This window comes from Pleurodeles waltl, chromosome 6 (assembly GCF_031143425.1).
Source record: "Pleurodeles waltl isolate 20211129_DDA chromosome 6, aPleWal1.hap1.20221129, whole genome shotgun sequence".
Lineage (NCBI taxonomy): Eukaryota > Metazoa > Chordata > Amphibia > Caudata > Salamandridae > Pleurodeles > Pleurodeles waltl.
Genome location: NC_090445.1, coordinates 74,708,543 through 74,730,933, shown reverse-complemented (window position 1 = coordinate 74,730,933; position 22,391 = coordinate 74,708,543). Strand labels below are relative to the sequence as shown.

The following is a 22,391-nucleotide window of genomic DNA, read 5'->3' as shown; positions in this document are numbered from 1 at the left end:
CCTTTTGTTAATAAACTGAGAGATAGTCTAGTAGCCAGACAGCAGTCCAGTTATGTGGTGGATGTTTGGCAAATCAGTTTCTGTCCTAGCAGAGTCATGGAGATAGCACTCCCCCTTACTGCATTTGACACCGTAAACCAATATGTCCCGATTGGAGGAGATGGGTGTAAGGGGAGTTGTGGTCAGATGGTTCATGTTATTCCTACAAGGAAATTTTTGGGGTGATTAGGACCCCGGCGGTCTTAAGACTGCCAGGGCAGCGGTGGCGGTTCGGACTGCCAATGTGCGTAGTTGCGCCACAGTCGGACCACAAGCACCACCAGTTTTCCTCTACAGGAGGGGCTGGTGGTGCTGGCAGTCCTAATGCACCAGGGCAGCACTGCAAGCAGCGCTGCCCTTGGGAATCACAAGTCCCTTTTCCGCTGGTGATTACATGGCAGTAGCCCCACCATGTAAAGGCTGGTGGAGACAGGGTGCAGGGAGCACTTGACATGGGCAGTGCAGGGGCCCCCCTGGCCAACCCCATTGTGATGTGCACTGTCTGCTTGCAAAAAGTGAACATAGAGACGGGTGCTGGTGCACCCTACGCACAACAGCATTGCCGTCGGCTCTATTATGAGCCAGAGACAATGCTATTGGGTGTTTCCCGCTGGACCAGCAGGAAACTCTTAATGGGGCCCACTGAAATACTGCTGCTGTGGCAGCAACCTGCCTGTCGGGACTTTGGCAGACGGGCTTTACCTTCTGCCGAAGTCATAATGACCCCCATAATCTGTCAGCCTACCACTGGTCAGATACTGCAACTCTTCTGTGGAGTGTGACATCCTCCAGGGCTTCTCACTACATCCCATCCTATGTAATGTGTATGTCAAACCTTTGCAGCAACTGGTTAAGTGTTTTGGCTATATACATATTATTACAATACAATACTCTATCTGCTAGATCAACAATACCTATCCACTGGTTTTACCTGGACCAGAACTCACAATTTGGATAAGTAATAACTTCTTTAGACTTAACGGAGATAACTCAGAGCTACCTTTCGTAAGGAAAAGAACTAACACTCAATGACTCCAACTGGGCACCCAAAAGGGAGATGCCTCCAGCCCTCTCCAGAAACATTTTTGTTTTAGTTGTGATATTGACAAGGAGCTCTCCTTTCACCCAGAGATAAGCACGTCTACCTCATCCAGCTTTCATCCCTCTCATGATCCTCCATTATAACTCGCGCCAGAGTCTTTTCGCCTCGTGTGCTTTGGATAATCAACTAGTGTAATACCATGTACAGTGATCTACCAAATTATTCATTAAAAAACAGTAACTAATTTAAACCTTTTCCAGTTAGAAAAGCCCTTGGACTCAGAAAATGCGATCATGCCAGTCAAGAGCCTTCAGGGACTTCTGGTGAAGCAGCTGTTCTTCAGCCATGTCCCTGGCACTACTTGTATTATGCTCTGTCTGGCTGTAGCGGGAGGACATGGCGCAGCAGTGGCTGTTTGGTCTTCCGGGTGCTGCATGCTCATTATCAGGCTCCCTCTAAACGTCCTAGTCTCTTTTTGCTATCTGTCTCTGGAGACATTTTGAAGCCTTCTTTGCTTTCCTCTGTGGGAACCTGGACCTTCAGTTACTTCAAATGCAGCTTTAGTTTGGTTCTGTTGCCTATCGTTCTTGATTGGCATCTTCTGATTTGAGGGCAGATAATCTCAAAAGGTTCACTCCCCTGTATGCTCTTCACCTTGTGGAAGTATGGTGTTCTGGACCTTCAGAGTTGAAACTGGTTTTCATTAAGAGTTTGGTGGATGCTGCTGTACATAGTAGGACTGGCCATGTTGTTTGTGTCTTTTTCTGCCCTATTTCTTTGTCTGTTTTTGCTATTGCCCTTAGTTCAGGGACAAGCACCGAGTTCAGCCTCCACCTGGCTGTTTGGGCATTAGAGTGAGCAAGTGGATTATTTCAAATTGTTTGCCCTTTTTTCTGTTTTCTTTCCTGCCAATGGTGGTCCATCACTGTCTTAATTGTCCCAGCTGTCCCCAGGTTCTATAACCTTGTACATTTACTTGGCATCTGTTGAAGTTTTCTTTCGTTACTGCTTATGAGTTTTGACGTTGTTTTGGTTATTGTGTGACTTTCTTTAACCTTTTATGTAGGCCAATGGATCCCCCTTTTTCCCTTGGGGAGAGTAGTTATGTTGGTTCAGATACAAGTTGTTTGTTTTGTGTAGGCTTTACAGGCTCTGTCTGCACATTGAAAACTACCTTGAACCTGTGGCCTCTGTTGGGATGGTTGAGGATCTAGCACCTATCATTTTTTCCTCTAAAGAAGTGAGGAAAAAAGGGCAAGAGCTGATATCAAGCACCAAATATGGCTCTATGACTTCATATCCAGCGAGGTGCCAGATGTGGCTTGACGCAGGAGAGCTGTTGCAAATCATCTAGATCTAATGTGGCATCAGACAGTTACCAAAGTTAAAGAATATTTTCTTCAGGCTCTGAGGAAGTTTAGAGAGCCAGAGCTTCTTCTCCAGTGGTGCGCCAGAAAGAATGAAAGATAGAAGACTGCGAGTTCACTGGTCAAGTGTCTCCGTTGTTATTGTTTAAAAAATGTGAATCTACAATGAAACCCACATACATACCACATATTTCAATAATGTTATCTCAATATAGATGTAAAAAACTTTAACACATTTTTTAAGCATTTCATTTTCAGGAGACAACAGCAATTGACTAGGTTTTTCAACAGAACATACACCAGATCTAATAAAGATGGGCTTATGAAATTTGCAGTGCACAAAGTACAATGCTGGGCAGACAAAAAAGTACATGATCAATATTGTGAACACCATTATTGCAAAGTCTGCATATCCTGTCTGTCTTAAGTATTCCATTTTGGCGAAGCGCATGTAATGTTCTTTAGTAGTAAAATATGAATTTGTAATAATAAAATCAAATGGCAAACTTTGAGTTTGACTCTAGAAGGTGAATAAAATGTCTGAGCCAATGAGTGTTCTAAAATAATCTATGACCATTGGCATCTAATGTTGCTTTAGTACTTAAATGTTGGATGTGCTCCTTATAATTTAAGTTTGAAGAGAAAAATGTCTCTAGATAATGGTACTATTTTTATTTTTACAATTTCCAATATTTCAAACCACCATTCACACTTCATTTTCCTCTTTGACCTGCTGGCCATAAAAATAAGAATTTTATTTGTCATTGTGTCTGTGGTTATTTGGTAAACAGCAGGATCCTTTTTTTATTCAAGGGAACAGCAATGCTCCCCTTCTAGGAGTTTGGTATTTCCTTATAAATAACAATATTTAAATATAGTTGATAAAAATGCGGACCAGAGTGTTGCATCATTTTTTATTACATTAATGAGGATTATATGAGGACCCATGGCCTCTGAAGATCTGGGTCTAAGTATAAAATCCTCAATCAGTTCAGATGAAGGAGGATCATATTGACATTCTGTGTCGGGAAGAGAGTGTTCAAATAATAATGTAAATGTTCAGTCAGTGGAATTAGGGATACACAGCTCAGACTCCATTCCATAAATTGTACTGGGCTGCGATGCAACTCTTTTGCCATTAGATTCTGCAATCATCTTTCAGAAACTCGTGTGTTTCATTGTTGCCACCTTTCAAAGTTCAAATCCAAACAATCTTTGCTGATTCTTCTCCTTTTTCGAAGACCCTCTCATCTGAGAAAAAAAAATGGACATCTAACACATCTATTTATTTCTCTAGTGAGGTTACAGTCTTTATAGGAGTCGTTCTCAGTACACTTATTTGAAAGGTTTTACATACTTAATGCCTTTCTCTCTCCCAGAAAGTTCTTCACATAAAATTAATACTTTTCAAATTTATTTTGTTAAGACTTATACATGTCATCAGTGTCGGGTTCTAGTCTTTCTCTAAAATTTGCTATCTTTTTTGGATTCCAGTGTACTCTTTAATTAGTTTTGCTAAAACGTACCATATCTCCCCTTCATGTTCTAGACCATTGTTTTTTCTAATGGAAAATCAATTCTAAAGTACAAAATTGTATGGTCACTTAGGGAATTGACGATAATGTTCATGTCAGATAATAAACCATAGACTGAATGTGATGTAATATTATAATATATTATTGCTGGCCCTTTGTTACAACAGTGAGTATAATTCACTGGTACTTAATTTTCTTTTCTTCCATTGAGATGACACATGTTCTCTCAAGAAGTCTAAAAATAATATACCTCATTTATTCTCTTTATTCTTAATTGGAAAAAGAGGTAAAGGAATATTTAATGCTTCCTCCCTTACTGTATCTGGTCTGATTATCATGCAGTTCCTTTTAAACTTAATGCACATACGCTTCCTTTCTCTAGTAAATCAAGCTTCAACATAATATTTTGAAACTGGTCCAAACTAAACATCTCTGCTCTTAATGAGCAGCTTTTGAATACCAGACCGAATCTACTTCACCAACCTGACCGGGACCAGGACAAGATCCACCAGTGGCCATTTAAGGCTGTTGGCTCCACTTTGCTGCTCTCATTCAAACATGCAGGCAGGCTTCATCCTCTTTGGTTTGCAGGTGCTCCTAAAGAAAAAAAGAAACTCTGTAAAGCATTAGAAGGACCCTGGAGAAAAGCATATTCTAACAAAGCGAAGGCCAATTACCGTGTGGCTCTGAAAGATTACTGAACTTCATGTAAAATGGCTCCTACAACTTTTTATACAGCTAAAATAACTAACACTCAAATTGCCCACAGATTCTTTTTAAGACAGTTGAAGAACTAGCGGATGCTAGTAATATCGCCCCGGTCTCCTTTCTTTCCCAGGACCAGTGTGATGAGCATGCTGTCTTTTTTGTGCAAAAAGTAGAAAGGATTCACCTACAATTACCCAGGGACTCCCCATCAGCTTAGATTGACGTTACTCCAGAGGTGTGTAATTCACCAGAGGAGATAAACAACCTTTTGGCGTCCCAGACATGCCACTCTGCCTCACTAAGTGAATGCCCTTCTTTGGATCTCACTTCTTTTTTAAGTACTCTACAATCTATTAAATCTGTCTCTCCACTGGATCCTCTACATCCCACTAAGCTTAGGCTATTGGACACAAGGGCCCATATTCATACTTTTTTAGCACTGCATTTGCGTCATTTTTTGACGCAAAAGCTGCGCAAACATACAAAATCTAATTGTATTTTGTAAGTTTGAGCCACTTTTGCGTCATAAAATGATGCAAATGTGGGGCTAAAAAAGTATAAATATGGGCCAAGGTGTCATACTGTATTGCTAGAATGTCTTAATTTTGTAATACAGATTGGCACATTCCGATGAGATGGAAATACACTATGGTGCTGCCGATGCTGAAGAAATCTAACTCTGACACTTTTAATTCGGCAAACTATCGGCCCATCTCTCTCTCTTACCAGTTTTTTCCCAAGTTTTGGAGAAACATGTCAATGCCCATCTTACCTCCTTTAATGAGGTCCACAGCTTTCTCCATCCATCCCAGTCCGGTTTTAGGACTGGACATGGTACAGAGTTAGCCTTATTCGGTGCCAACGAACATCTCAGACAACATCTAGATGATGGTGGTACAGTTGTACTCATCCTATTGGATTTGAGCGTGACGTTTGATACAGTATTCCACTCTATTCTGGTTGACAGATTGAAGACTCTTGGCCTTAAAGGCACAGCTCTGAGCTGGTTGGTTTCATTTTTAACTGAGCGAGTGTTTCAGATCTTTGCGTCCGAGCTAAAATCAAAGCCTCATGTGCTGTCTTCTGGTGTTCCCCAAGGCTCAGTCCTAAGCCCTCTTTTATTTAACATCTATGTTCACCCTTTAGCAGATCTCATTAAGAGCTGTGGGCTGTAGGAAAGTACCATCTTGCCTGGCATGTTACCCCCATATTTCACTGTATATATGTTGTTTTAGTCTATGTGTAACTGGGACCCTGCCAGGCAGGGCCCCAGTGCTCATAAGTATGTGCCCTGTATATGTTCTCTGTGTGATGCCTAACTGTGTCACTGAGGCTCTGCTAACCAGAACCTCAGTGGTTATGCTCTCTGCTTTCCAAATTTGTCACTAACAGGCTAGTGACTAAATTTACCTATTCACATTTGCATACTGGTACACCCATATAATTCCCTAGTATATGGTACTGAGGTAACCAGGGTATTGGGGTTCCAGGAGATCCCTATGGGCTGCAGCATTTCTTTTGCCACCTATAGGGAGCTCTGACAATTCTTACACAGGCCTGCCAGTGCAGCCTGAGTGAAATAACGTCCACGTTATTTCACAGCCATTTACCACTGCACTTAAGTAACGTATAAGTCACCTATATGTCTAACCTTCACCTGGTGAAGGTTGGGTGCAAAGTTACTTAGTGTGAGGGCACCCTGGCTCTAGCCAAGGTGCCCCCACATTGTTCAGGGCAAATTCCCCAGACTTTGTGAGTGTGGGGACACCATTACACGCGTGCACTGTACATAGGTCACTACCTATGTGCAGCGTCACAATGGTAACTCCGAACATGGCCATGTAACATGTCTAAGATCATGGAATTGTCACCCCAATGCCATCTGCCTTTCCGGGGTCTCCACTGCAGCTGCTGCCAACCCCTCAGACAGGTTTCTGCCCTCCTGGGGTCCAGGCAGCCCTGGCCCAGGAAGGCAGAACAAAGGATTTCCTCTGAGAGAGGGTGTAACACCCTCTCCCTTCGGAAATAGGTGTGAAGGCCGGGGAGGAGTAGCCTCCCCCAGCCTCTGGGAATGCTTTGATGGGCACAGATGGTGCCCATCTCTGCATAAGCCAGTTTACACCGGTTTAGGGATCCCCCAGCCCTGCTCTGGCGCGAAACTGGACAAAGAAAAGGGGAGTGACCACTCCCCTGACCTGCACCTCCCAGGGGAGGTGCCCAGAGCTCCTCCAGTGTGTCCCAGACCTCTGCCATCTTGGAAACAGAGGTGTCTGTGGCACACTGGACTGCTCTGAGTGGCCAGTGCCAGCAGGTGACGTCAGAGGCTCCTTCTGATAGGCTCTTACCTCTCTTGTTAGCCAATCCTCCTTCCTAGGTAGCCAAACCTCCTTTTCTGGCTATTTAGAGTCTCTGTTTTGGGGAATTCTTCAGATAACGAATGCAAGAGCTCACCAGAGTTCCTCTGCATCTCCCTCTTTACATTCTGCCAAAGGATCGACCGCTGACTGCTCAGGACGCCTGCAAAACTGCAACAAAGTAGCAAGAAGACTACTAGCAACCTTGTACCGCTTCACCCTGCTGGCTTTCTCGACTGTTTCCAGGTGGTGCATGCTCTGGGAGTAGCCTGCCTCCTCTCTGCACCAGGAGCTCTGAAGAAATCTCCTGCGGGTCGACTGAATCTTCCCCCTGCAACCGCAGGCACCAAAAGACTGCATCACTGGTCCTCTGGGTCCCCTCTCAGCACGACAAGCGTGGTCCCTGGAACTCAGCAACTCTGTCCAAGTGACTCCCACAGTCCAGTGACTCTTCAGTCCAAGTTTGGTGGAGGTAAGTCCTTGCCTCCCCACGCTAGACTGCATTGCTCCGGCTCCTGGGCACTCTTCCAGGATTTCCTTCATGCACAGCCAAGCCTGGGTCCCCGACACTCCTTCCTGCAGTGCACAACCTTCTGAGCTGTCCTCCGGCATCGTGGGACTCCCTTTTGTGACTTCGGGTGGACTCCAGTTCACTTTTCTACTAAGTGCCTATTCAGGTACTTCTGTGGGTGCTGCCTGCTTCTGTGAGAGCTCCCTACATTGCTGGGCGCCCCCTCTGTCTCCTCCTCCAAGTGGCGACATCCCGATCCCTCCTGGGCCACAGCAGCACCCATAAACCTCTACTGCGACCCTTGCAGTTAGCAAGGCTTGTTTGCTGTCTTTCTGCATGGGAACACCTCTGCAAGCTTCATCACGATGTGGGACATCCATCCTCTAAAGGAGACATTCCTAGCTCTCTTCTTTCTTGTAGAACTCCAAGCTTCTTCCAACCGGTGGCAGCTTCCTTGCACCCTCAGCTGGCATTTCCTGGGCTCCTGCCCACTCTCGACACTGTCGCGACTATTTGACTTGGTCCCCTTGTCTAACAGGTACGCAGGGCCGGAAATCCACTGTTGTTGCATTGCTGGTGTCTGTTCTTCCTGCAGAATCCCCCTATCACGACTTCTGTGCTCTCTGGGGGTAGTAGGTGCACTTTACACCTACCTTTCAGGGTCTTGGGGTGGTCTATTTTTCTAACCCTCACTGTTTTCTTACAGTCCCAGTGACCCTCTACAAGCTCACATAGGTTTGGGGTCCATTCGTGGTTCACATTCCACTTTTGGAGTATATGGTTTGTGTTGCCCCTATACCTATGTGCTTCTATTGCAATCTATTGTAACTTTAAACTGCTTGCATTACTTTTCTTGCTATTACTTACCTAATTTTGGTTTGTGTAGATATATCTTGTGTATATATCTTATCCTCATACTGAGGGTACTCACTGAGATACTTTTGGCATATTGTCATAAAAAGAAAGTACCTTTATTTTTAGTACTTCTGTGTATTGTGTTTTCTTATGATATTGTGCATATGACACCAGTGGTATAGTAGGAGCTTTACATGTCTCCTAGTTCAGCCTAAGCTGCTTTGCCATAGCTACCTTCTATCAGCCTAAGCTGCTAGAAACACCTCTTCTACACTAATGAGGGATAACTGGACCTGGCACAAGGTGTAAGTACCTCTGGTACCCACTACAAGCCAGGCCAGCCTCCTACATGGGCTTACTCTCTTTTCTTATGCAGATGACAAACAGATTCTTTTTTTGCTGTCATTAGCTTAGAATCAGGACCCATCGATTTTTGAACCTGGGCTTCAGGAGAATCTCAGGCTGGATGAACAAAAAGTCCCTTAAGCTAGATGGAGATACAACGGAGGTCCTTGGTGTGTGCAAGAACACTGCTCTTTGGGGTCCCAGACAACGGGCAACTTCATTAGGTCCTCTGCCCATTCCAGCAGCAAAGGTAAAAAGCTTAGGGGTTCTTATTGTTTGCAACTTGAAGCTTAAACCACAAGTGACAGCCACTTGTTTCGCTGTTCTGAAATGTTTAAAAAAGATAATTTGGCTTATCTCTCCAACAGTACAGAGGACTGATATACAAGCTGTAGTAATAGCCAGACTTGATTATGCAGATGTGCTTTATTTGGGCGCGGACAAGACAACCATTCACCGTCTTCAGCTAGCTCAGGATGCTGCTGCTGGGATGCTCTTTCATCTTAATAAGTCAGCCTCTGTTTCTCACTTGCTGAAGGAACTACATTGGCTTAGGATCTCAAAATGTACTGGGTTTAAAACTCTTTGTTACATGTTTAAGGCCAAACAGGGAACTGGCCCTTGCTATATTCAGGAGATGGTTAAATCTTATAGGCCCACTCAATCTCTCAGATCTTCCCAGCAATCTTTATTTGCAGTACCAAGATTTTGTACTGCAGGTGCGAAAGGACCTTCCTTTTCTTATTTGGGCCCCAAACTTTGGAATACTTGCCTGATACATTAAAGAACTGTAACTCTTTACTGTCCTTTTGCAAAGGCCTGAAGGCCTGACTCTTCTAATTTTTACTTTTCCTACTCAGTTTCTAGGCTCCGGATCTGCAGTTTTTACCTCGATCTCCTGTGCCAGGCAACCCTTTCAGGTAGCTGTGCACATTTCAAAAATCATAAATAAATAAAATGAATAAATAAAACAATAAATATCTGCATAAATCCAGGATGCATAATTTGTCATTATGGTGTTAAATCACCTAGCATAGTTATGAATTAGTATTTCTCCCATTCAACATTCTTCTAAGTGAATACTAATGATGAATTTTTTCAATGTGAAATTATTGCAACCTGGGGGAATGGTATGTACATTGACCAAAAGCAAAGAAATACTTCCTAGTTTAGCATCATCATTTCTAGTGATTTTTGTTTTATTGTACTAAGCTAGTAGGGTGGGTGAAACAATGATAAAACCTTGAAAGATAAGTAGTTAATAAAATTGTTATTCCCCCACCAGGATTTCCCATCCTTGATTCTTTGACAGGGCAGCTAATTTAGGGCCAGATGTAGCAAAGGTTTTTACCCATTCTGTGTCTATGGGAAAAAGCGTTCAGACATATGGCCCTCAATCATAATTATCACATTCAAAATCTCTAATAAACCATGTCTTTAAAAGGACCACTTTTTTGGGGTTAACTGAATAGCCTGACGTATTCCAGGAGAAGATTTGTATCCCAGAGTTAAACTTGTTAGTGTATGAGATGATCTGGGGAATGTTTATATTTAATTGTACCAGCTATCCAGTTCCAATGCAGTTAATCCTTCTCCTTTGATGGAAAACTAGACGTGTTAGTTTGTAAATGTACTATTTCATTAATAACACCGCAGTAAACAGAAGTTACGCAATTCAGAAAAAAGCCTTGATCAGTGTGTTTGTACATAGTGAATTCCTCCCCCCATTCCGTATACAAAGAAAAGGGCCTCATATGAATGGTTAAAGTAGGAACATCTGCAGCCATTTAAAAATATTCTTGAGTGTTCAGAGATCATAGGACATTGTGCTGAGAATCGCTTTAATATATTAATTTCATAATCATTGATCATATTTTTAAGAACCACACAGCAATGATTCTTGCCGGCTGATTACAATTGTACTTTACAAAAGTATCTTCTTCAATTAAAAATTACAAATGAGAAATTAACAAGTAAAGAACATGTTCCTATTGGCAAGTACACGCTAATGAAAGGTCACAATGATAGATTACAGAAGAGATTATACATTAATCCCTCGTTGTCTTTAAAACATCAGAAAATGCAACTCATCTTTAATTGATGTCAATCAGTTTAAAGGTAATCAGCATTCACATTTAGTCGGACTGTGCAGTTTTCTGTTTGATATTGAGAATTCTGCCCTAATGGGCTGATTTACCTCCATGATAGTTGTCATACATATGCTGTCCTTATTAAATCCTGCCATACTTGCACATCCACTCGTCCTTATCTTCAACTGTAGCTACACATTTTAAGGAAACTCCATATCACTATTCAGATCGTTTGGTATTTTGGTCTGAAGATTTAGCCCGATAATTAAACAAATAGATTGTTCATTGGTCAAAGTAGAATTACAATTCTAGTGTTAGGTTCACTTACTAGCACAGCCATAGGAACAGCATTGTGGTCAGACATTTAAGTAAATATATTTTCCTTACCTCTCCTTTTATCCTTTAATTCTTTATTGTTTTCTATTTTTTTTCTTTTTTTCCTTTTTTGCCCAAGATTTGTCAAATTATCAGCATTCACATTGTCCATCCCTCTCTTCTTTTCCCCCATTAAAAAGTACACAATGTCTGTAGGACTTTTGTACTGCCATCATCTGGGGGCTCTTCAAACGGTCTTTTTTAGGGATATATTTGAGGCTCATTCCTGGTGTTTTTTTCCAACATTATCTTTGCCTTTGACTTTCTCAGACCATAACCAACCAACTTGAACACAGACATATAACTTTTGGGGGTTGATTTTTATGCATCCCTTTTTAGTTCCCTTTACTCCCCTCAGAGTCAGACTGTGAAGAATTATTAGATCTTTCCAATAAACCTAGTCTGAAAGATAATATTCTTTCAAGCAATTTAGGCATTCAGAGTATTGGATAGAACTCCTACAAAGATTACAAGAACCCCGTACGTCACGCTCCAGAGTTACTGAAAGTCTTGAACTGAAGCTTTTTTCATACACTGAGTGCTACTGAACAAATTCATTGTTGTTTTTTTTATACTTTGCAGGTCTTGCATAGGATGGATTAGGCTTTATTTCCTCATGGAGCACTAATTATATCAATATGTATATCAGCATCTTGGAGAGTAACATCGGCAATAAATTGGAATAGCTTACACTGCTGAAGAGGGGACAATATCAGAGTTGTGATGTACCAAATTGGAGTTAAAATCACCAGCCAGTTTACAACTGGATCTTTTGTTTTCTTCCTTAGAGTGGCAACTCTGTATTGCTGGTTCAGCAATTTCACTTTCTTCCACTACCTTTGAAAAGTAAGATGCAATGGGCCCTAATCCCTTGAGAGTGCCTAAGTGAAAAGATGTATTTTGCATAAGATTTGATTTCAGCTTTTAACACGATCTAACACATATTAGTCTTTACCAGATTCATCATCAACTAATCTTTATTCAGTCAATCAAGGTGACCATAAAAGATAAGTAAATATACAAATTAGCATAATACAGGAAATAACATTGCAAGTTTAAAAATTATATAAGTTAAAAAGGAAATAAAATTTGAATAACATGTAAGAAAAATATCTATTCATCGGGTTAAAACATACGGGCTCAACCAGGAAAAACTGAACAAATGATGCACTTAAAAGGATAAGAACAGGGAAGTCAGAAAGCAGGAATAGTCATAAGAAAAATACAGACAGCAGCCGAAATAAGTGTCAGTTTATCAGATTATACAAAATGCTATCCTAAACAAAAAAATACTAAAAAAAAGTAATCATTACAACACAAGACAAATCTGTTTACAGGATCCTTGTAGAAGCACCCATTGACGTATGGAACTTTGTATAAAAGTTACTACTACATAACAAAGATGAATTGAGGGTGGTGACTGTGTAAAAATAATTCCTTGCCTGTCCTGCCTAAACTTAGCGTTTCTTTAAATAGGGAGTAGGTAATGCTTCCTTAATGCAGTATAAAATCCACAAAAGAAAAAAAAACACGCCGGCATACTATTAAAAAAAAGAAAAAAGAAAAAAAACACAGCTTCTGGGAAGACAACCAGAAAATGTACAGTATTCAGTCTCTGTCTCATCAATAAGTAACTGTGTAGGAATTTTGAGACCCAGGTAAGGTATTGAGGTACTTAACGTATGGTTTGAAACTGTCTGGTTCTCGAATTCGATGCACAATCATGCAATCCTGACACACTCCTCTGGTTAATTTAAATGCCTGCAAGGTTTCTCCATTTGGACCATATCCAACACTTTCAGTTTTGTCAGAATGGAGTTCTCTAAGTAAACATATGATATTGGCGTCCACCCCGTATCCGTCATAATGTTCCTGAGTTTCAAGTGGTGCACATGATCAAATGGCGAGCCGGGGTCCATAAAAGCTGAATAACTCTACCATCCTTTGCTACAGAATATTTTTCATTTAAAAGATAAAGATTGAGGTACTGCTGAACCATGCCAAGACCAGTTTGAAAGCCAAACTGGAGGTCAGAAAGAATATGATTATTGTGGCCCAGTGATTCTAGTTGATCCAAAATAATCCTGCTCATAATCTTGGCGGTAGAATCTATAAGAGATATTGGGCAGTAGTGTGAACTTCAACTTTGCAATTCAGGTGTGTAGCCCATAAAGCAGTGTTCTTCTTGAAGAGGTCACAAGGACCTCGTTGGGTCCCAGGGCTTTCCCACCAGGGCACCTACTTAATGGAATATGGCATCTTCAAGCGCTACATCAAAACCTGCATAAAGGACACCATCTGGAGGCATGTAGAACATCATGAGACTCAACAATCAAAGGTGGGACAGAATAAACCTTAGTAAATTGCGTCATTCATTTATCTGGTGGAATCACCACATCTACACCAGACTCAGTACAGTCATGAAAGTAGGATCGGTTAATGACTTGCCAAAAAGCACTGCTGTATTTAAGAGTACTGACTGCTAATAAGGGCTGACAGGCATCATCTCTGATGGCTTTCTATAGACCAGCTAGTGCCTTCTTTGTATGCCATCCTACTATAGTGCACAATATGATAGTGGCGATGTTGAATATTAAAATCCCTTACAAGAAAAGGATCAAGTTGTTTGTGTAGGCAATTAATGAGATCAGTATTATTTTGTTTGAAATTGTTATTTTAGAAGTTAATTAATAGAGCCACAGTATAGCAGTAATAATTTGAAAGAAGAGGATATTAAAGTGGACCAGACTACTCTACCTGGCAATGAGAGATATACCAAAGTAATCAAGCTACCCTTTACTATGCCTGAGCTTGCAGGAAGCAAAAAAGTAGAATCCGATGGAAAGCCTTCGATCTGTACACAGACCAAAACCTAACTTTCTTGACAGCATAGGATATCATAGACTTTGGTTAAAGTTAAAGTTAGCCAGTGAGGATTAGATAACTTGGAGGCCAGACCTGCAGTATTCCACGAGGCAAATCTACATGGTGGCCTTATTAGCCTGCAAGCTATTGATTGTATTATTGAGACCCTGATTACCTGCGGGGGGGTCTAATAATATAGAACTATCTAGTTTAATAGCAGTGGCTTGGCTGTTCCTCCTGTGGTGGCGGGACCTGCTTGTTTGACAATCCTTCCCTGTCGAATTAGCAAATCAAAGTTCTGCAGCAAGTTTATTAGTAAAAAGGCTGGGGAGGAGGCAACTCCCCTCCCCTATTTCTTAAGGGAGGGTGACTTAATGGATGAATGCTCGACCTATAACAAAAATCCTAGTGGTAAGGCCTCCATCCTGCTATTGCCCTTTGGAAAATGCTTCAGCCCGGTGGAAATATTATGAACAAGTGAATTTTTAAAACTGAGAACAATACAACCATTAGCATCAGGTTTTGGCCTACTCCCTACCCATAGAATTCTCTGCACCATGTTTATCTCATCGTGCAGATAACAATGTTCACCCATTCTCCTGTTCAGTCAATGAGCAACCTTCTTGAAAAGTTGGATATGTTTCGTAGTCTGCCCACCCCTGGATATTTCTCTGGTATAAGGTGTAGCTTCTGGCAGCAGATGTAAAACAGGTTCTCTGCTGGGACTAGTTGGTGGCTCTTAGCAAGGACGTGAGCAGGACTGTTGTTACCCTGAGGCTTGGTAGGCACAAGTGAATCAATGACACCATACCGGGTGAGAGTGGGTATGAACTTTTAAGTGCAAAGAAGCTATGAGGTTAATGTCACCAAGCGCCCGTCTCGCGGAACCAGGGTGGAAATGTCAGATATGGATATGATTGCATGTTGAACAAGAGTTGATTTCAGACTCTCAAAAGAACCTTCCAAGGAGCCCAGACAGGTAGAGATAATCACTAAAAAGCTGTGGACCGGGCTTCCAACAGTTCCAGTGTTGATGCTCATGACACCTACATCTTTGGTCCATTCGCCGCCCCCTTTGTTGGCGTTTTCCATGTCTGAGGCTGAGGTGATAGGAGGTTTGGGGACAGATTTCCCTTACCACACTGAGTGCATTTCAAGTAATTTTTTTTTCTTTTTAGCCGGAGGTCAAGAGCACAGGGAGCCGGATTCTAGTTGAGATCCAGCATCATCCACAGAGTCCAAGTTCAAGAGTATGTTGTGACACAAGGGTTAGGCCTTCTTTTCAGCTACAGAGCGAGGATGGGCATTGTCAGCTTTCACACTGCTGCCCCCCAACACCAGTCGCAGAACTTTTAACAGACCTCAAACATTACTCAACCAAAAGAGTCCCTCGATCATTAGACCCAATGCAATTTGTAAGATAAATATCAATAATATTGGAGAGTGGCCGCTCCTTACTGTTGACTACATATTTCCTTGTTCATCGTGCTAATAAAATTAAAAACAAGAAAAAGGACAGGGTGGTTCTAATCTCTAGGGTCTTTGAGGCAAGATGGTTGGCCCAGCCTCTTCCGCCTCCGATGGTGCTCGCCTCACTGTGTCAGCGTGCCCCTTGCTGCAGGATGAAGTGGGCTTGAGATTAGAGCAGCAGCAAAGCCCCACCTCCTCCTGGAGTAAGTTACAGGGCAGTGTGAGTGTTGAAATCCTGCTTGCCCCACTGCCCGATTCAAAATGATATCAAATATCCACCCTGATTTTATTTGATCATAGACGAGCACAGATGGAGGAATAATAGTGAAAATTAAATCTTCCTTGGGGTGGTCCTCAGGGTGAAAGTCACATAGTGGTAAAAGAGGAATCAATTGCAGTAGTTAACATTTATTTCATACTTATATATCGCCTCATCGCTTTCCTTATTACCAATGATGGTTTATCAGCTGCAGTGGCAGCAAGCAGTCAGACAAGGGCAGACAGACAAGAAATAACTCACAAAGATTCTCAAAGAGACCTGGCTATAAATCCCACCAGATAGCAGTTTGCAACTAATCACTGGTGAATCTGCGAATCAAGAAATAATCTCTCTTGATATTTGTTATTCCCCGCTCGTTGCCTTCTCATCTTCATGGCATTGATTAATAATTTTAAAATGTCACACTCGCCGCATCCCAACACTCACGTTGCCTCCTTCACGGCTCCTCGCCGTTATCCTTTCAAGGGGGTTTTGGGGGGAAGTTTGCGAGAGTGGTATGGCCCATTCGCGCCAATTTGGGCGCTATTTGGGCTATACCTAGAGGTTTAACTGTAGCCCAAGGCTACAGAATAAAGGTTGGGCGACATGTTAGTTCGCCACCATTTTGTGAGCGAGGGTGCTGGCCAGTGGTCGAGCTTTCTTGAGCTTTCTGTTTTTTCAGTGGTAGCGAAGTGGAGATTGGTTGGAAGTTGCTTGGAGTTTAGTTGAAGTGCTTGTAAGGGCGTTAGGAGTGGTTTTTAGTGCATTAGCGGCAGTTATAGGTCAGGGAGCCTTCGTGGTCGTAGCGTTTGTCACAGAGAGAGTAGCTTTGTGCTTACCAGTACGTAGTTGGCGGCGCAGGCGTTTTCCTTCGGTGTTGCGATGGACAAAAGGGTGATTCGAGCTATGGAGCTCTTGAAGGAGGCGGGGCGCCTCGACTTGATTGCGGCCCTCACTGCTCCCCGCGCCCGCCCGGTGAGAAGGGCGGCGAGCGGAGTGGCGGCCGCGGTGGCGGCGTGCTTACCACCGCAGGAGCGAAAACAGGTGAGTGGGGCGGGTCGAGGGAGGAGCGGGAGGTTGGACCTGGCTTACCTGGGGACGGGTTGCTATGGGCTTGAAGGGCCAGCCGCGCTCCTTAGGGGCGCGGCGGCCGCGGGGAGCTTCAAATGGTGGTGCGAGGGGCGGGGCGGGAAACCCCTCAGGGCCCCGACATCGGCAGCTGCGTGGGCGGCCCCAGGTGGGATCGGGCGCGCGTCTGGGAGGCGGGCAGGTTTCTGGGAAGGCTTTCGGGGGAAGAGGGGCTGGGCGGCAGACAAAAGGGAGGGTTTCAGAGGGAAAAGGGCCTGCAGGCTTGGCCGCCGCAGCCGTTAACGAGGTGGAGAGGCAGGGAGGCACTAAGGTGGGCTCGCTGAGCGGGGGAGGGGAGCAGGAGCCGTGGGGGCAAGGTCAGAGCCACAGCACTGGGGAGGAGGGCTTCCTGGAGCCGTTTGAGGGTTTGGGTGGGGGAGAATTGGAGCCTGTGAAGGAGCTAAGTCACATCCTTGAATGGAGTGACGACTCTAACCAGGGAGGGGGCGACGGCAGGGATCAAGAGGGGAAAGGGGATGGACTCACCTTCAGGGTGCGCCCACCCGTTCGCACTTACGGTGTTTTTGGCAGAGGTGAGGTGGCAGGGGAGGAAGGGGGTAGTGAAGAGGGGCCAGGATTTAGGCGCAGGAGCCAGGGTGTAGCTGTTAGCAGCTTGAGTGACATTGATATGGAATTTTTTCAGGGGGAACAGTGTAGGAGCGAGGATGGGGACCCAGGCGAGCTTTTGGCGGGCTCGGAACCCTGGGAGGAGGAAGAAGTGATGGCGGGGCCCAGTACGGCTAGCTGGACAGGACGTCGTCGGGACGGTAAGGCGGTGCGAGCCAAGGAGGTAGTTACGCAGTCCACCACTGGACCGGGTTTTGCGCCCCCCAGTGGATGGGTGAGCAAGGGAAAGCGGCCTGGCTACGCATTACAGCGTGAAGGGGACAAATCGCCCCTGCGGCGACCGCGCATTCCGGCGGCGCCGCTTGAGGAGTTCATAAAGAAAGTGCGTTTTGGGAGTAAGTCGTAGGATACGGACATTGAGGGACTGGAGAGCGGGGACAGCTTGGACTTTGATGAGGACAGTGTGGAGGAGGGCGAGATTCGGGATGAGGAGGTTTGGTGGGCGTCGGGGGGGAAGCTAACGTTGTGCCTAAGTCGTTGCAGGTGCATGATGGCTCGTCCAAAGTAAAAAAAAAGCAAAGTGGACGGTTACGGAGCGGCCCCCGTTGTTGCAGAAAGGTAAGACGAGTGGTGCGGTGACCCAGGTTGGGGTGGCAGTGGAAACAGACGGTCTGAAGGGGGAGAGGTTATATAAAGGGGTTTATGTTGCGGACGGGGGTGTGGGTACGGACAAAGTAAAAGAAGAGGTGTCTCAAAAAAGCGCAGGTAAAGAGGCAGAGGAGGGCTCGGGGAAAAGCGGAGAAGAATTTGGTCCGGGTAAAATAGGAGGTAAACATAAGCGTCTGCCCTACATGGGGACGGCTAAGCCTCTGTGAGCCCATCTCATGCCTGCAACGAAAGATAAGATTTGGAAAGGGGAGTATGTGGAGATGCTTAAACTACTTCACAGGGAGGTCCGAGCAAAGGAAGGGTCCAAAAAGGAAGAATACGAGCTGGCAAAGAGGCCTAGGGTCCCGGTAACGATTGAAAATTGGACAGCAGCGTTTTTGATTTATGCGAGTGTGTATTGTGAGCGCCATCCGGAGCGGGCGGTGGCGCTATTTAAATACATGGATGTAATTCGGAAGGCATACTTGAATTTTGGTGGGTATGCATGGGCGCAATACGATGAAGAATTTAGAGCGCGTATGGCGGCAGATGAGGAAGCGCAATGGGGCGAGATTGACGCTGACTTGTGGCAGCACACAATGGGACCAGCAAAATTCGGTAAAACAATTTTTACGGCTAGCGGGCTGCCTATTATTTATCGGCCCTTTCGAGATCGCCACACCCAGGGTGGGGCCAGTGGCAATAGCACAAGTGATAAAGGAGCGGGAGCAGCAGGCGCAGGCGTAGGCGGTAGAAAATCTGGAGCATGCTGGGATTTCAACAAAGGGTTGTGCACACGGGAGTACTGTAAATTCAAGCATGAATGCTCAAAGTGCGGGGGAAAGCATGCCATTACCAACTGTTTCGGTGGTACCAGCGGCGGGCAACAGTTTACGGGGTCAGGAGGCAATCCCGCGGGGAGTGCGGCCCAGCCCAAGCCCAGGGGGCAGGGGCGCCTGGGAAAAGGCTTTTACGCCAGTTAAGTTGGAGCTGCTCCGTTACTGGACGAGTCAGTATCATGTGCAGGAGCAGGGGCGATTGTTGATGCAGGGGTTTTCTGAAGGTTTTGAGTTGGGCTACACGGGTCCGAGGCAGCGTCGGTGGGCGGAGAATTTGCGTTCGGTCTGCGGGAAGGAAGAGCTGGTGCGGCTCAAACTTGGGAAGGAGGTAGTTGAAGAAAGAATGGAAGGCCCTTTTTCGGATTGGCCTTTGCCTAATTTGATTGTGTCCCCTATTGGTGTTGTGCCTAAGAAGGAGCCTGGGCAATATCGGTTAATACATCATTTGTCATGGCCGGAAGGGGCGTCGGTTAACGACTTCATTCCGGAGGATGTCACAAATGTGTCATATGCCTCGGTGGACGTGGCAATGGCATTGGTGGGGGCATTGGGTCGGGGCACCCTTTTGGCGAAAACAGACATAAAGTCTGCTTTTCGTTTACTGCCAGTACACCCGCGAGATTTCGAGTTGTTGGGCATTCAATTTCAAGGCAGTTGGTATGTCGACAAGGCACTGCCCATGGGATGCTCGAGCTCTTGTTTTTTGTTTGAAGCATTCAGCACGTTTTTGCAGTGGATTTTTGTGACGGTTACGGGCCATACGTCGGTCACGCACTACTTAGATGATTTTTTCATCGCAGGGCCAGCAAAGTCGTAATCCTGCAAGGTGGCGCTGCAGCGATTCCAAGAGATTATGGGGGACCTGGGTGTGCCCCTGGCCCCTGAACAGACAGTGGGGCCCTGCACGGCCTTGTCGTTTTTGGGCATAGAGTTGGACACTCAAGCCATGGTTGCACGATTGCCTAATGAGAAAAGGGTACACATGCTGGACACGGTGCGGCAGGTGTTGCAAAGGAAGAAAGTGACAGTGAAGGATATTCAGGTGCTATTGGGGCATCTGAACTTCGCATGCAGGGTGGTGCGTGCGGGCAGGACTTTTTGTAGGCGACTGGGGATGGCACTAGCGGGTGGTACAGCACCACACCATCATGTACGGCTTAGTGCTGGAGTGAAAGAGGACTTGAGGATGTGGTGTACATTCCTGGAGTCATTCAACGGCATTCCGATTCAGGCATGGCCTCTGTGTGATTGGGATGTACAATTTTTTTCTGACGCGGCGGGGGCGTCGGGGTTCGGCGTTTATTGGCAGGGCAATTTTTGTGCGGAATCGTGGCCGGAGGCATGGCGCGCGGGAGGGCGGAGTATCGCGTTCCTGGAGCTTTTTCCGCTAGTGGTGGCGGTGTGTTTATGGGGGCGTTGGTTGGAGCACAAGCGAGTGCTTTTTCGAGTGGATAATATGGCAGTGGTGCAGGTGGTGAACAGACAGTCAGCAAGGGAACCACAGGTTTTGCAGTTGCTGCGAGTTTTTGTTTTGGAGTGCCTACGGCGCGACATTTATTTTCGGGCGCGTCACGTGGCCGGGGTTAATAATGACATTGCGGATGCTCTATCTCGTTCGCAGTGGGAGAGGTTCCGTGGGTTGGTCGCGGACGAGCAGTTGACCAGGATGGCGATGCCGACAGCACTTTGGAGAATAGGAGACGGAGGATTCTCTGCTTGGTCGTGAACTCATTGGCCCCTTCGACGCAGCACAAGTATGTAAGGGCTTGGCAGGAATTTTTGGCGTCGGGAGCGCGAAAACGACGGCGGACACAGGATCGGATTGAGGATGTGATTACATATATGATGCTCATGATAGAAAAACATTTGTCCAAGGTGTCTATAACAGGGAAGTTAGCGGGGGTAACCTTTATGGGTAAGCTTTTGTGGGGCTACGCCCCGTTGGCGGGGGAGTTCAGGCAGCGGCTTCTGGAAGGTTGGGCTCGGGAGAGGGGTAATGGAATAAGGGAGCGCCGGCCAATTTCATTGGATTTGTTGAAAGCAATGATGCTATCGACGTCGTACTTTTGTGTAAGCCCGGACGAGGCGCTGTTGTTTCGCACTTTGATGTCCTGGATGTTTTTTGGGCCTTTCCGCGTGTCGGAATTAGTGGGATCTAAGTTTTGGGAAGGTGTTCAGTGGGATGCGGTATGCATTTCACTGAGCGGGGTCGGGGTATTCTTGGAACGCTCTAAAACGGATCAAAAAAGGGGTGGGTCGCAGGTTTTTATGCGGTCATACCCGGTGCAGGAAATGTGTCCTATGCGATTGACGCAACGGTTAAAGGGGAAAGGGGGTAGACGGGCAGGGTTGGTTTTTTGTCATAAGAACGGTGGCGCAGTATCGGCTTATCAGCTGTTGGGGGTGATGAGATCTTGTTTGAATTACATAGGCGTCGATTCTGCCCACTTTGGGACACATTCATTACGAATTGGCATGGCGACTGAGGCGGGGCGGCGGGGTTGGCAGAGGAAGGCGGTTTTGACGCTGGGGCGGTGGAAGTCAGACGCGTATAAGAAATATGTGCGGTAGGCGATAAGGTGGGGAATAGGTCTAATTTTCATTTCTTTTCCTGCAGGTTCGGTTCCTGGGCCAGCGGTGCAGTCGCTATACATTTGGGTCGTGGGCCACTCCTTCGTAAAATGGGCTGCGAGACAAGCTCAGTCGACGAAAATGGGGTCTAATTTGGGTTTGGATACAACGCGTTCGGTGGGAGGGGAGAGGGGGCATGTGTTGGCAGGAACTGTTAGGGACGTTACAGAGGCTAAAAGGGCGGGGACACTGTCTGGACGTTTTACTTATACACTTGGTGGAGAACGACATGGTGAAAAGGACGAGTTTGGACATTTTAAAGGATATGAAACGAGATTTGGCATTTGTGAGACAGCAGTGGTATGGCTGTCATGTGATGTGGACGGCTTTTGTTCCCCGCCTGGTTTGGAGGGGAGCTCGTAGACCAGGAGCCATCGAAAAGGCCAGGAAGAAAATTAATAGGGAAATGAAGACTTTTTGTGCAGAACAGGGTTGTACGTACATTGAACATTCAGATATACGTTTTGAGGATAAGGAATTCTTTAGGGGCGACGGTGTACACCTGTCCTTTTTGGGCACAGAGTTGTACCTGCTCCAATTGAAGGAGGTGTTGACGCTCGTTTAGGCACCTAGGACTGACGCTGACGCGGATCGGGATGGGGGGGCAGAAAAGGAGAGGACGGCCCAAGGGCCGGGTCCTCTTCCTTTTCTGGTGGCGGAGACAGAGAACGGGCACATGACAGACGTGAACGAATGGGAAGAAAAGACAAGACAAATGCTGATTGGATAAGGGTGGACAGTAGCTGGGATACCTAGATAATAT

The 22,391-nt window shown here is 45.4% G+C and overlaps 1 long non-coding RNA gene across 1 annotated transcript; it reads right to left on the bottom strand.

Annotated features, from left to right (window-relative positions):
* Window positions 1-3,355: 3,355 nt before the first annotated feature.
* On the bottom strand, window positions 3,356-16,874 carry LOC138301861 (uncharacterized). The gene is made up of 3 exons (XR_011205126.1): window positions 16,655-16,874; window positions 4,467-4,580; window positions 3,356-3,699 (listed from the first exon to the last, which is right to left on the bottom strand). It is a non-coding gene; the product is annotated as an uncharacterized lncRNA (long non-coding RNA).
* Between the last annotated feature and the right edge of the window lie 5,517 nt (window positions 16,875-22,391).